The sequence below is a fragment of the Protopterus annectens genome, chromosome 8.part1 (genome assembly GCF_019279795.1).
Source record: "Protopterus annectens isolate FY-2018-M chromosome 8.part1, PAN1.0, whole genome shotgun sequence".
Taxonomy (NCBI): Eukaryota; Metazoa; Chordata; order Ceratodontiformes; family Protopteridae; genus Protopterus; species Protopterus annectens.
In genome coordinates, this window is record NC_056742.1 from 225780334 (window position 1) to 225795778 (window position 15445).

Genomic DNA, 15445 nt, shown 5'->3' on the forward strand with positions numbered 1-15445 from the left:
AGATCATGGTATCATTCCGCCCCATGTCATTCCACGAGTACCCGAAGATATTCAAATGTGTACCCATTTCTTTTTATGCCCCAGAATACTCCTATGTATCTCAAGTCACACAATGCTAATACGTAGGGTTCAGTTTTGACCTTTCTCTAATGACTGAGATACATACTGAAACAGTAACCAGCAAGGTTAAAATCTCATATTTTCTAATACCATTCCTGGAATACACTCTCACTTGTGTGAAATTACACCAGTCCCTGAATACCCATAAGCTACAAACCTCAGTAATAAAATCTGCAGATGTATACTCCTATGTCCCCAAAATAAGCCACACTCTACTTCTTTGAACAAAGTCAAATGGCCATCATTTCACCCAGAACCATTTTGCTCAGTTCTACCTTTTTCTTTAAATTACTTCACATTTACTACTGCTGCACAGTGAGGGTAAATTTCAAGCCAAATCTCCTACCTACCTTTTAAAAACACAGAATGATAATACCATAACACTAGAAAAAAACACCTTTCATAAAAAATGATAGAGAAGAAAAAAAAAACTTCTCCATACTTGTTCCTGCTTCCTTGAATCATATGCCTTTTAAAATTGGAAAAAAGGGATATTTACACAAGCTTTAAACAGAATTCAATTTTTAAAAATCTTGCCCCATGGATGAAGTTCCTTTGGTAATGGATAGCAACAGTTTCTTTGGTAACTTCTTACCGTTAAAACAATATACCCTGGGATTGAGAAACATTGTACCAGTGACCGCACCTAGCCTGCCACTGCTTACCAATTGTTCATGATGAGCCCATAAGATCTTTAGTGATTAACAATAGATAAAGACCATGTGCAAACCATAACTCATTAAAAAATCCACTCACAGCCACAACAGGGTGTGAGGTGAAGCAGCATAACCAAAGCAATGAATAAAACTCTCTGCTGACGAACTAAGTGTGCATGGTCCAGGAACATATCTCAATGTTTGCCAGCTCATCCTCTTAAAGTGACAATCTAAGGAAAGTAGTTGACCCTAATTTGCTGTCAGATTGTGATATTCTCAAACCTTGCTCTAAGTACGACCGACTTTTAGCTTACCCTCCCTATTTTCCTGTACCTGTTACTATGGATAAACCTGAATATTGTTAGTAGACAAAATTTGCTGACTCCAAACTATATCTCCCCTCCAAGCGTTTGCAATCAGACTCCTTAACCACTCTCACATTAGTAGTCATCTGTTTTTCACTCAACTTCCACCCACTGGATTCCCCTTCTATGCCAAAAAGAAAAAAGTCCCAGGACCTGTGGAAAGATTCAGAGAAAATGTCTTCCCATTCTAGAATTACATCATCCCCACACCTCCGTATGCTGGAGCAGCTCCAGAACATATGAATCAAGCCTGCAACAGGAGCACCACATATCCAACACATGCCTTCTCCTAATCTTTCCAGCCTTAGGAGCTGAACCCAGAGTCCTACATCATCTGTGCAATAGATGTATCTTGATCCCAGCAGATAAGCAACAATTGTTCCATTTTATTCAGATTTAAAATCTGGGACTAAGAACATTTACTGAGATGGACTCCCTCTAGTCTTTTGCAATTTTTCTCAAACATTGCATCTCTCTGCCATATTTTTCTTGAACTAAGAATGAGTAGATTTGGCTGCAGGACCTTCTTTCGGTTTGAGCCCTCTCCTTACACTGGAACATACCACTTCTTGTCTTTGGACTTCCCTCTGGCATAAACCCTGAGCCACTTGCCTTTATACACTCTTTCATCGCTTGTTTAAGCTGTACATACTGGAGCCAGGGTCCCAAGTTAGACAGTATTTCTTCAGAAATTTTGGCCATTCATAGAAAACCATCACCTTATTTCACCCTTTTGAAACAGATGTTCCATGTTGGGGGTACTCTTGGCTGCAATTTGCTCAAACACACCACTTTACCTTGAATTTTGATATTTAGATTATTCCAGAGTCCCACTTTAAGCAAGCCTGCACTCATTCTATCCATGTTATTACGCAGAGTAAAAAAATCTCTTTAAGATTTCTTTTTCAACATTCAGCTACCATTTCTGCCCCATTTCCCCAAAGATCTTGACATAGTTTTCCAATAAGATGGTGACTACAGCTGAAATGAGTGCATAAAGCTGAAAATTGGGCATTACCCAACATCTAAATATTTGGGTAGTCTCCTACACCCTTTGCCTATTCTGTGTCCTTTTCCCCTCTACACAATATTATTGCGCAGCTTTCTCAACTTTAACAACCAAATCTTAGAGTTACCACCTGTCCCACTTTGCAAGGGACAGTCCCTCTTTGGGCAGTTGTGTCCTGACAAAAAATTTAAAAAATGGCAAATGTCCTGAGATTTTAGGACAACATTATTTCCTATATTTTATGTAATAGTTGCATAAAACAGTTATTCTGCATCTAAACTACATAAATGTTATATGAAACAGAATAAGCAACTACAATGCTACAAGACTAAGCTTTTATTTAGGCAAAAAAGTTAAGTTATATCCTTTGTACTGACCCTGGGTATGTGTCAGCCTGTAAAATCTGATGTTTGTACCGAAAATGTCCCACTTTGGCCATTTGAAAAGGTGGCAACCCTATCTACTTACTTTTACAGGGTTAATATGTTTACAAACATAAGGTACCTTGGGTAATGTCATCATTTAGTTTAAGTTAATTTTACCTACCAAGGTGTATACCTTATTTGATCATTTGTCCTGTAAGGAAGAAATTTGCCTCAGCAGATTCAAAAATTTGCTTATAACTAGCTCTCATTCTATCTCTTGCATTTTTAATTTATATATATCTTTTATTGAGATAATAGTGTGAAAATGGGAGTTTAGGACAGTAGGAGAAAAAGAGAAGCAAGCAGATGAAAGCACATAAGGGAAACATCTGAGGAAAGCTCAGGAAAGGGAGGGAAAAGTATGGCATTTTTTTAGGATACGTGCCGATTTTATATAAACATATATATATATAAACATATATATATATATATATATATATATATATATATATATATATATATATATATATATAAAATATAATATAAATATATATATATATATATATATATATATATATATATATATGTATGGATCACATTCACAATTCCAAAAGGATAGTTCTCCGAACAACACTTTGCTGAGACCATAACTCTGAATTTATACTTCTCTGAAATGGCACTTTGCCGAAACGGAAAACAGTTAAACCACATTAACTAATTTTCTCTAATTTTTGAAGGGGGGATGCCCCCCTGCACACCCTATGTGGGGGGCTGCACCACCCACACCCCCTGATAATTATATATGCTAACTCCGAGATCGCACTACAGTGACAACAATATATTTGTTCATACATACTGCAGTGCGATCACAAAGTGTCATTTCAGAGAAGTGTAAATTCAGAGATATGGTCTAGGCAAAATGTAGTTTGGAGAACTGTCCTTTCGGCAATGTGAATGGGAACTATATATATATATGTGTGTGTGTGTGTGAGTGTGTGTGTTTCTGGTAGAGATATACTTCTCCATCTATAAGAAAAAGTTGTGCAGTACTTCTGCAATGAACTGAAGAATAATGGGGTCAATGCAGAATAAACATTCATAAATGATAGACTGTTAGTTAATATGCGTGGTCAGTGGACATTTCTAATAGGAAGGTAATAATGGGTGATTGGGGAAAAGAAGTCCAGTCGTGAGCTATGTTGAGAAGGGTAGTTGGGGAATAAAGAATTGTTGATTGAGAAGAGGGTTAAATGTACTAACAAGTGTAAATGAACACACACAGAAAATAAATAGGACTGATATAATGACATAGGAAAGCACAATGGAAAAGGAGACATCAAATAAGTAGACATTAGACAACTATGTTTGGGAGGCTTGGGCAATAAACAAGGGTTTACATAGACATAAAATGGAGGGTAACAATATCATGAGGGATAGGATAAAGTTGTGAATCTGGCATCCCTGCTCACCTGTGTCCCAGTGGCAGCCAAAACACCACAAAACTGGGGTCCTTCACCACTGGATACTGGTTGAGGTGGACAAGACAGTGTGGAATATGGTTGCACCAGAATGAGATCTTGACAGTCTATCTCTAGGTGGCCAGTGCAGGCATTTTGACACTGATCAACCAACACTCCATTGTCACCGACAGGTGCAACTGCTCTAACTCTCATGCAGTGCTTGATGGTGTGTCTTCTCCAGCTGATGTTCAAGCTTTGGAGGTGACCCTGGTAGGTTGAACTGCAAACTGGGTAGATGTTGGCACCACTAGGGAGTAGGCTGCTGTTCTTTGCAGGAGTGATGGGTTTAGTTCTAGATTCAGTTGCATATATTTGTAAAAAAATATATAGAAAAACATGAATAAACCACAAGTATTTAATACAAAGGATGGTGAGAAAAAAGGCAGGAGAGTGAAAAGTACACATACATTGTGTATTTTTTCTCTTATAGCATGATGGATACTGTACCTGAAACTGCAACACTCTCCCCAAATTAGGAATGATGGCCAGATACTCAACCAGTTATTATAATCAGAACGACATTAATCAGCATATGCCCTCTGAAAAACAATGCCTTAACATGTTTAGCTACTTCTGCAATCACAATGAATCCCGGAGTTAAACTAAAATCATCAAGCAGACATGCTGCTGCTTTTGGCTTATGGAATTAGAGCAACACTGACAGTAAAAGATAAACGATACAGAGGGGCAGTCTACACATATAAGCCTTCAATGACAGTAAAAGTTAAATGATTCAGAGGGGCAGTCTACACATATAAGCCTTCAATGACAGTAAAAGATAAACGATACAGAGGGGCAGTCTACACATATAAGCCTCCAATGACAGTAAAAGATAAATGATACAGGGGGGCAGTCTACACATATAAGCCTTCAATGACAGTAAACGATAAGCAATACAGAGGGGCAGTCTACACATATAAGCCTTCAATGACAGTAAAAGATAAATGATACAGAGCAGAGGGGCAGTCTACACATATAAGCCTTCAATGACAGTAAAAGATAAATGATTCAGAGGGGCAGTCTACACATATAAGCCTTCAATGACGGTAAAAGATAAACGATACAGAGGGGCAGTCTACACATATAAGCCTTCAATGACGGTAAAAGATAAATGATACAGAGGGGCAGTCTACACATATAAGCCTTCAATGACAGTAAAAGATAAACGATACAGAGGGGCAGTCTACACATATAAGCCTTCAATATGCTCACTGTGCTGTTAATGTATTGTAACAAGCAGGTGTACTCAAACTGCTACATGGTAAGGTGCTCAATCCTCTTCCTCTGCAGGTTCTCATTCTCTGCAATTGGTTTGGGGGCTGCAAGGAGAGGAACAGGACTATGTAACATCTCTGGATACCACTCACTGCCAATATTTATTTGTAGATGTGATAAATTACTCACAGTACATAGCTGGTGGGCTATCTGTAACCTCGCATCCCACCAGCCATGGAGATTGGGATAGCATCACATGAAGTTGATGTAATGATGATTGATGTTACTTTTCAGAGCATGGGATATCAGTAACAGCTGACACAGCTTTACCAGAGAACTCCATGTTCTGTTTAATATTGTGAGACCTCATATCCCTTCTGCAATAAGTGTTGGGAATGGTCACAGTGGAAAAAAAAGTCATTGTCTCCTCCATGAACCACTCATGTCCCTTGCAAAGTCGTGTACCCTCACCTCCTCCAGACATGTTTAGTATAATCCATATAATATAGAAATATGGCTAACATCTTGAACCCCAACCTGAACCAGTTTGTAAACTGGTATGCAATGTGGGATTACTCAGTTGTGCAATCTGTAATGGGACTGTTATATATTTGTACCATATTGCAATGTTTGCACAGTGAACTGTAATGTGTGAAAAATAGCAGCAGAGCCATAGGTGGCTCAGCTAGCACCTGGTGCCCTTAACCAATATAGTGCACCCCCTATCTCTTCAAGTAAACAGCAAAAAAAAATGGACTTTAGCTTACACTCTAGCAAGCCATATTTTACATTTATACAATCAACTTTGTACAGCTAGTTGGTTTGCTGCATGATTTGCCTTTCTATACTAGCATTTCAGCACTGAATAAAAGTCAGGAATTCTCAATCATGTCCCTTTGCCCCATCCATAATACAGTACTGAATGGCAGCAGCAGCTGTGAGATATGACCTGGCTTAATAAATGTTAGTACAGCAAATATAACAGTGACTCCATCTCCATTAACCTGTATGTGGGATTATATATAATCCTCAAGCCATAACACGAATCATGCATGCATGATTCTGCCAGCAGGTACCTAGGTAGGTTAATGACACGATGTCAAAGTGGATACAAAGTTTTAGAAGTAAGCATGACATACACATTGAGCAATTCAGATACAATAATTACCTGAGCTCTCATCTGAATAACTGCCATGCCTAAATACCTGGATTTGCACAATATAATTGAGAAGGTACAGCAGTGAGCTTCGACATACTACGGGAGACATAACCGAACTACTATTGGACCAAGATTACAGGAGATTCCAAAAGATACTTGTTGGAGGGGCTGGAGTACAACTTGCAGAAGGTAAGTCCATTTCCTTCTCTGTATTTCCTTGCAGTAGTTTACTTTCCCTGCTGCATTACGTTTCTCTGAAGCTGTGAGATCTTCAAAACACATGAAGAAAAAAGTAGCTGATACATGTGAGAATTGTATACTATAGGGTCAATCAAAGTCAAAGGAGACCAGGGCTGTAGATGGCTCATCCACCTCCCTATGCTAGTCCAATGAACTTACAGAAAAAAAAAACAGTTCTGTTTCCTGCAGAAAGCTGATTGATTCCTGTACTACAGCAGGTAATCCATTCACCCACCAGCTATTCAAATGCAGGAAAAAAATCTTTGGATTAGTGTAGAAAGCTGATGGACATCCAACAGTAAATCTACCAATCACATCCACCAATTCCATACCCCCAAGCTCTTAACTGACAAGGGAAAAAAAACATTTCAGCTTACTGTGTGATTGGCTAGCTATAAGTACAGCAGCCAGTCCACAACTCCCAGCCAAAAAAAAAAACAAAAAGAAATAGAACCCAAGTAACTTTCTATTCCAGGATTTCAGTACAGAAAAATACTGCAGAAATCTTGATGATGTCCCCTAACACTTTGATCCCTGGACATTTGCCTTCTTGGCACCGTTGCTATGCTGTTGCTGGAGATACATGCAGCAGCAATTAAGAAATATCCATCTTAAATACAACAGGCTAGGCTTAAGTGGGGCATGATGAAATGCATTTTAATAGGTTTGTAATTGTGCACGTATAGTGCATATAGATTTATTTTAACCCTGACGGGCTGAGGGCATTGCTGGTAGTATATTTAATTGCCACTTGGTTTTCAGGATGCTACTGCACCATCAGAGACATCTACACATTAGAAATGAGCTTTCATCAATCCAAATACATATTTGATAATGTCTTTGGTCTGTGTCATAGCAATGCTCTATGCATTGTCTTCCATGGTCTGCTGTTTTCTTATCAATGTCATGAGCCATGATTCTAGATCATATGCAGATGGCAAATAAGACAGATGTTTGGAAAATCATGCACACAAATTGCTTGCATAAGGCACATGGGCCATATGAAGAAAGTGAGGGTTCTGCCTGGGTATCTAAGTGACACAGTGCATGTTATACCTGTGCATTGCTGACCAACTGACAGTCAGTGGATTAAAGAATACCTTACTGTTGATATTTTGTTATCTCTGTTCTCCGGGTGAGGCCTTCATGGCAATGCAGGAGCAAAGGCTCCTGGTGGCTCAGGTATATGAGCTGTATAATAAAATGCCCATATACTTTTGCTTCTCTCTTCTGTGCTATGTGAGAATCGTATATGATCCTCTACATGCCATAGCACTGGACTGAGAAACTGGTGGATGATCTGGAGTATCCTTAAAGCAGAGGTCTAGAATACACCCACTGTGCCATCCTGTTGGTTACTGAAAGATTCCTGTAGCTAAGATTCTGAAGGCCACACATACCTTGAAGACCAATCCCCACTCCCCCTCAGACAAACTCGGTTGCCTACCAAATACAGTAATTTTATTGAATTTATACACATTGGATGTCTGACTGTAATCAAATCAATCAATCAATCAATCAACCAATAAATAAATAAATAAATAATGTCCACAGTAATACATTTCATCTTGTTGCTGTCAGTGATAGCCAATGCAATCTCCACACATAATTGTATACAACTGTGTGAAGACAGATAGATATATAAATAGATATATAACATCATACTGTCATATTTGCTGACTAGCAGTAGCACCACTGAGCAGAAGAACCCAAGTTAGTTTATAAGAGATCAGTTGCACAGTGGAGCAGATAATAATAATAATAATAATAATAATAATAATAATAATAATAATAATAATAACACCTAAGATATTAGTCACCAGAGACACCCTGAACCATTGACAAATAATTACTTGTTGTTTCACCTAGCAGCATAGATAGCAAGAACTGAAACACCATTTCATACCACATCAAAATGGAAGGGAAATCTGTAATAAGGAGTATTACTGACTTCATTCTTCATTGCTTTATATGTCTGACTATTTGGCTGCTTAAAAAGTTAGAAAACAGCCCAGCACAGTAAACTTTTTGTTTGTTTGTTTTTGTTTTTATTTTAAATTTTATTTTAACAGAAATTATCTACCTCATCTGTGAAGTAATTTTCATAATGTTCCAAATCCCTGAAATCCCAAGTCATTTAGTTATAAACAAGTAAATTAGAAAGGGAAAAATTCAATAATGACATGTAAGAAATAATCACGCATTTATTTTTTCAAGGCAATCTCTTGCATTATGTGAATATTGACTCATACCAGTGTCACAAAATGTATGGTTAGTGTTTTTTTCCTGAAATGCTGCCAGATTCCCTGAGTCAAAATAGACCACACTTCAGTATCTATTAAAAACATTGTCATGTTTCTGTGAATTTAAATCTCACATGAAATCATCAGTGTTTTATTTTAAGCATCCTAATTCAATCTGCTTTTTTAATTAACTGGCACAGGATATTAAAATAATTTTTGCAGCTATTAGCTATTCGTGTTATAGTCAGTAAAGAACACTTTATCACCTTGCCAAAATATGGACAATGTATTTTCATGTCTGTATGTATTAAACCACTCAGCTGTCAACATTACAGTAAACTATGTATTCAGCTTTCTGCTAGTCTTTGAGATATTGCAGGTTCATGAATTTTTGAACAAAGATGACATTAACTCTCATGAAATTATTCAGTCTATTTTAAAAACAAATGTCATGCTGCTTTGCTGCATACAGAAAACCAAACTCACATCATAAAATATTTTACTACCTATCCTTTTTTTAAAATTGTCAGTATATATAATCTCGTATACTACTCTGTAGCAGATCTTATAAATTGTAAGAACATGATTATATACAATCATATATCTTGTCTAGAAAATATAAACACCTTTATTAAATTTTCTATATAGTTTGTATACCATTAACTATAAATGAATATAAATACAATGTATTCAATCTCCCAAACAACACATATGGCAGTTTATTTTGCTACTTTTATAGCTGGGCAGATGGGTGTGTTTTTCGACCATTTCTGCCATCAGCTAGGTACAACACAGATGCAGTTATATAAATACATAGTAAAAGGTATGAAACTCAAATCTAAAGTATGGGATATGTATAATTATTGTATTTAATTAAAAACAATTATTTATATGATGTGATATAAAAAATAAACACAGAATACTAAGGAAAATCTGCATAATTACCATGTAATGTGTGATTCATTTATTGGTTAAAGGGGGCATTATCTTCTTGTGAGCAGAAGGACAAATGCATACAATCTGAGATATGATTTGTGAATTTGTAGGTGCAGTATATGAGTTATTCTTCAGCAAAATCCGAGGAATACAAAGCATTATACCTGGGACCTTTTAGAACATAATTATGCATACCAACATTTTAAATTGTATTCAGCTGCACAAAATGTATATAAACAGAGATTTGAGCCACATGCTGCATATGAACTATCCCCAAGATAAAAATAATGTAACTGCATTGTTGTAAGAAGTTTTGTGTAATTAGCGGACATGCACAAGATGTGTGCATTTCAGAGACAGATATAATGTGTGTTGATAGCATATACTAATGCCTGTATAAACAGATGGTGATGGGCAACATTATTATAAAGTGTGGTGCTGTCTAAGTAAATGAGATAATCCAAGATGACGAAGTGATTCATAAACATAAAGAGTATGATGTGGTGTTCTAACATGAGTATTGCTGAAAGCAGCCAAATGCCTATGATCACACTGCAGGAATTGTGGAAATATGTTATAAATTGTTGCAGCACAAGTGAATGTGTATATTTAATAAGATGTTATTGCCACTATGAGCCATAATGATGCACATTGTTGTTGCCCTCATGGGTGCAGTGTTGTCCCACTTTAACATTTCATGGACTCCATAATCACATGTACAGCAGAAGAGATAATTAATGTCATTCAAGCCTTCCCTGATATAGCTCATTTCCCTGAGAAACTAAGTCCATGTACAGCACTCACACTGAAATAAAGGCAACATCAAAGGAACTGGTTGGAAGGTATGTGAACTAGAAAGGGTATCCCCTCCATTAACTGCTAGATGGTCTGTAATGCACAAGCCTCTACAACGTGTGTGCAGACCACCCTAGCACTTATCAGAATTTCCACATATGGCACACATGTCACCTCTACCAATGGGTTTGTAAGGGATGATTTTTGTCTGGGGTATCTTTTTGGCGATGCTGGATATGGCCTGGAGCCTATGTTAATGACACCAATCAGAAATGCACAGTATTGAACTGATCAGGAAATACCTATGTCCTAACACAGACCAGGGTCATTGTGGAGTATGCGTTTGAGCTGCTGAAGGCAAACTTTCACTGCCTGGATATATTTGGTGGTGCGATGAAGAACATCCTTACCAAGTGTAAACATCTGTTCTCAGTATGTGTAATGTTAACCAATAGATAATGGGTTAACTCTGCATCATAGCCCTATTGGAGAACGAGCATTCTGCAGCAAGATGTTCATGTACACACATTGCACACTAAAAAGGTTACAAGCATATTAATCTGCTGTGAAGCAGGGACTGATAAAAAAAGAGAACAGCTGCTAATTTTTACTATCACTAAAGGTGGTTATGCTGTTTATCAAGCATAAAGTAAAAATCTCTCTCTCTCTCTCTATATATATATATATATATATATATATATATATATATATATATATCAAGAGAGAAGACAGAGAGATAGATAAAAAAGTAATATTCTTCAAACTTCAACTTCAAAACTCAGATTTACACCTACCTCTCCTTCAAATGGAAATTTAACTGCATTCTCCCTACCTACAACATTTTAACAAAAGTCCCTGGGAGGGTATCCTCCTGAGTTCCTAAGCACCGTATAGCTGGCTATAACCTTCAATAGCTAATTCCCATACGATCTCTCACACTTTGTAAATAGTGTCAATAGCTTTTGACTTTCGACCTTAACTGTGTGAATTTGTTAAAATGCATCTGCACAATATTTTTCCACTATGGGCAATATTGCTTGCACTTTGTATTTGATATGTATTTGTGCCTCTACTTTTATTTTTATTGGACTGCAATCTCTACTGTAATCTGTTTTATGGAGCTTTTCTCCCCCGGGCCTCCACTGAAAATGGGCTCTCTGGGCCCAGTGGACTTCCCCAGTAATCAAACTATCAATAAATAAATAAATAATACGCGTTTGTGAGTGCCTGTTATTGAGTGAATGCATGTGTGTGAGAGAGAGAGTAAATTAGAGAATTATTGGATACATTTCTTCTTCTTTAATCAAGAATTCTTGTAAAGTCAACAAAAAGAAAGAAAGCACTTAAAATCTGTGATAATTTTTCAGTATAACCCCAATTTGCTTAATTGTTTGTGTCTTTCGGCTTTTCCCGGTTAGGGGTCACCACAGCGGAACTCCATTCTGCTAATGATTGGCAGTTGATTGTTACATACCGGCTTGCCAGGCCTGATGCACAACCTTCAACAAAGGTACGCCCATTCACACATGTCTCCATGCAGAAGACGCACTAGCTAAGAATTGAAACGGACAGTGTCTTACTGTGAGGCGACAACGCTACCGCAGCACCACCACCGATGACTTCATAAAATCCAACCTCTGATCTGGGCTGCCTTACCAGCTTAAAAGAATGAGCATATAGTGCCAAACTCCAGCCTTTTATTATGAGACCATGTTAAACTTATTGCATAATATTGCAAATAAAAGCATATAAAAAAAACAATAGTTGGAAGCCACAGATTATTAACTTGGAGGCCCCCCTTATGGGTCTTCAATGTTCCAATCACTAATCCGAGTAATCTTATCTGTGTAACAAATAAAATGAATAAAGTGATAATAATCACAGATTTACAAGAAAATCATACATTTCTGTAGGACTGAGGACAGCTTGGGACAAATGAGAAACATGGAAGGGTTGCAGTGCCTTACACTGTATGGCTTTGTTTTTCATTAATTTGATCACAATGATCCATCTGAAATGTACTGCAAGAAAGTAACACTACTGGACACATTTGTGTACTTACATGGATATTAAATACTAAAGTGAGCTGGAAACATTGGAGGACAAAGCTGTTTTACATCAAAAAGGCAACAAAAGGGATATAGTAATAACAAAATACAAAACATTTTAATGGATAGGCCATTATCTAAGTGCAATGATGCACTCCAGAGTTGGTGTTATCAGGGGAAACAATGCCCCTCCAGGGGAGGTAAGACCCTCCACATCCAGTGCTGAACCTCACAACATCCGTGGGTGGATATTTTCTTCATAATGCCTACTTTGTCTGGAATTATTGTTTGCATATCATACTTAGGAGGCAGTTACAGTGGTGGAATGTACAGTTGCTACAAGAACACTCCCGTGCACACCAGGCAGTGGAGCTGGGCTGGATGAGAAGTCAGTGGAGGACCCATCACCAAGGGATGAACATGCCAGAAGGAAATGGAAGTAGTATGCTGTGACACTGGCAAAGAGACAGCACCTTGCACATAACTTTGACTCATAACACAACATATACAATACTGTAAAAGTGATGCATGTAAACCTAAAACCAGATTGTTCTTACCCATGCATAGGGTGGCCACATTGTGCAGCAGACATAGTCAGCTCAAAAAGCAAAGTTCAAAGGACAGGGCACAACTATTATTATTTGCACAAGTGTAGTAGGAGCACAAGTGGGCAATGTTACTCACAGGAAAATGTGAGAGTACTGAGGAAAAGGATGAATTATTTTCTTGTAGGGGTTCTGTGTGTGTGTGTGTGTGTGTGTGTGTGTGTGTGTGTGTGTGTGTGTGTGTGTGTGTGTGTGTGTGTGTATGTGTGTGTGTGCGTTGGTGTGTGTGTGTGTCTGTGCGTGTGTGTCTGTGCGTGTGTGTCTGTGTGTGTGTGTGTGCATGTGTGTGTGTGTGTGTGTGTGTGTGTGTGTGTGTGTGTGTTGGTGGGGACACAACTGTATAAGGAATTGTGAAGGGTCAGTTTGACTAGATGTTTGAGCATATGAGGTACTGCAGACTTTGGCAATGTCAGTGTATCTACTAGGACACAGCCTCAGCAGTAGTTGCAGCACTGCAGCTTGATCCACTGGACAGGTTCAGAGCATGCACCATAGAGGCTGAAGTTTAGGCATCCATTGCATACACCCACCCACCCATGAGAGCAGTCTCTAATAGGAGTTGGATGGGTTGTGTCATGGCCCTAACCAGTTGTTGGTTCTCTGTGGGACCTTGTATGACATCCATCAGATGCTATTAGCACTATCATCCTGAAAAACATGGTAAACTATTTACAGTGTGGGCATTATTACAATACATATTAGTAATACATACTGCAGGGATAGACCTTTAGGAGTACATCCAGAAGTCAATGATGGAGAAGGTGCCTGTTGAGAAGCCCATGGAGGAGAAAGCCATGAGAGCTGGCCATGTGAGCACAGGAGAGTATACTATGCATGGAATTAACTTAGAAGCATCATCTTGTTTACAGACGTGGGCCTGATTAAACATAGCAAACAACAGTAAAAGTGTTTTTTTAATACTTAAACAAGGCTATGTCCTTTGCAAAATGTCTAAAATTGTTGACTAATTTTTTGCCCTGTCCTCCAATATATTACTGGTTTTCTGGTAAATCACTGAGTACAGCAAGTCAATAATACAAGGCATTACAATTTCATACCCATTATTGTTCAGAAAATGCAAGTTGATGCAGAATAGGTTGTTCTGTTAACTTTTCCAATGAATTACAGATATATACCTTCTTACCACAGTACTGAGGGTGGGGTACAGCTATCATCATATGTATAAGTGAAGAGTCACAATAACATTTGTTAGCAATGGTCAATGTGTGTGTGTGGGGGGGGTGAAGGCATATAGTGAAGATGAGTGTGTGTGTGTGTGTGTGTGTGTGTGTGTGTGTGTGTGTGTGTGTGTGTGTGTGTGTGTGTGTGTGTGTGCGTGTGTGTGTATGTGTGTGTTTCTTGGATGTTATTATGTGGAGCCAGGAACACTGTCCTGGGAGTGGGTGGTGTCTCCATTATGGTGCACCTGGGCATAGGTGAGTTGTACTGATGAGTGTGTGTGCATAGGCATATCTCCAGCAAATAATGCTGATCTGTGTTTGGAGTCTGATGGACAGATCTTTGGCATGAACAGGTATATGTCGCTGTCCACAAAGGTGTCCTCTCCAAGGAATATCACAAGCATGGTCTACAGCACTTAAAGAAGATGCAATGCTCCATGAGAGTGAGCATTGTGATGTTCTATTATTGGTTTCAGCATGACTACCTTATCTTCATCTAAATCCATAGTGTCCTGTAATACTTTCATCAGTGGATGTAGTCATCAAGGTGTTGGCACTGTGGGACCTAGAATGTGCCCTCAGCTTCCTGTGGTGGGCTTCACCACCAGAAATGGAAGATGGCTGGCCATAAAAATAGGACAGACCATGATGGGTGGCCACAGTGGGATGTCTTCAGCATACAGACTCCCTACACTGGATGTCGATTAGCAACATAAATGGGAAAGGCCTTCCTACAGATTGTCATACAGATCACATACCAGCACAACCAGCAGTAAAATTGCTGCTTTGGTTTTGTTTTTGCCTGTCCCTGTATAATGGGCCAATTCGCACACTGAGTAGTAGCCATAGAAACAGTCACCTCAGGAAGGGACAGTACACATGCCATTGCTGACCACTGTCACGCTGAACCATGCTGCCATCCCTCGCTTAGTGGAGTTGGGGTCAAGCAAAGATGAATCTGCAGCTGAAGAAGAGGGGGAATCTCCTG